The sequence below is a fragment of the Leptonychotes weddellii genome, chromosome 2 (genome assembly GCF_054177405.1).
Source record: "Leptonychotes weddellii isolate Sample4059 chromosome 2, ASM5417740v2, whole genome shotgun sequence".
In the NCBI taxonomy this organism is placed as follows: Eukaryota; Metazoa; Chordata; class Mammalia; order Carnivora; family Phocidae; genus Leptonychotes; species Leptonychotes weddellii.
The window spans coordinates 78,574,250-78,575,083 of record NC_138370.1 but is presented as its reverse complement, the minus strand read 5'-3'; positions in this window follow the sequence as shown (position 1 = coordinate 78,575,083).

Sequence of the window (834 nt, the reverse complement as noted above, 5' to 3'; positions counted from 1 at the left end):
GACTAAGATATTTATATTCTTTATTCCAAACTTCTTCCTGGCTTAAGTAACTATTATATATCTTCTTGACAAATGTTCCACAGAAAACTCAAATTGAAAATGTTCAAATTTGAACACACTATCTTCTCTTGTTAAATCTATTCCTCCATTTGTGTTCTTTATCTGGGTTGATAACCCCACCAGTTATTCCAACAATCGTGGATATTTTTGACTTGCTTCTCTTTTATCCCACATACCAATTATTTGCTAAATCTTGCTGCCATCATCTTTTACATATTTACTGTGTTTGTGTTCTCTTTATTTCTACTGGCACCTAAACACATGACCAAAAATAAAGTCCTAATTTTCTTTTCCAAATTTTCTCTTCTATTAATCTGGAAACACATTGTCCAGTCCAGTGCCAGCACTAGTGTTAGAGTAGGCGGCTAGTTAGGTTTTAACAGGATGCCTAGAGGCCAGCAAAGGGGGAATCAGGGTCAGCTCTCAGGAAAGTTAAAAACTTGTCCTGGCAGCACACTCAAAACAAAGCCATAAGAAGCTGGATCAAACCAGACGAGCTGAAGGCAAAGAGGGCTCTAGACCATGACTAAGTAAGGAAGAAATGGCTTAAAATCTTGCTTCCAAGAAATCCCCACCTTAAGTAATGGATATTCTACCTCCTTGTTAACAACTGTCAATAAAAGATAGAGACCCAACCCCCAGGGGCAGGGTGCTTGCTTGTGCTCATTCTCTCTCTCTCTCTGGACCTCAGAGCTTACCTACTGTCAGGGCTCAAGAATTTACTTTCATTTAATAAACTCCTGCTTGTGTCACTGGCCCACCGTGTTGTGTCTG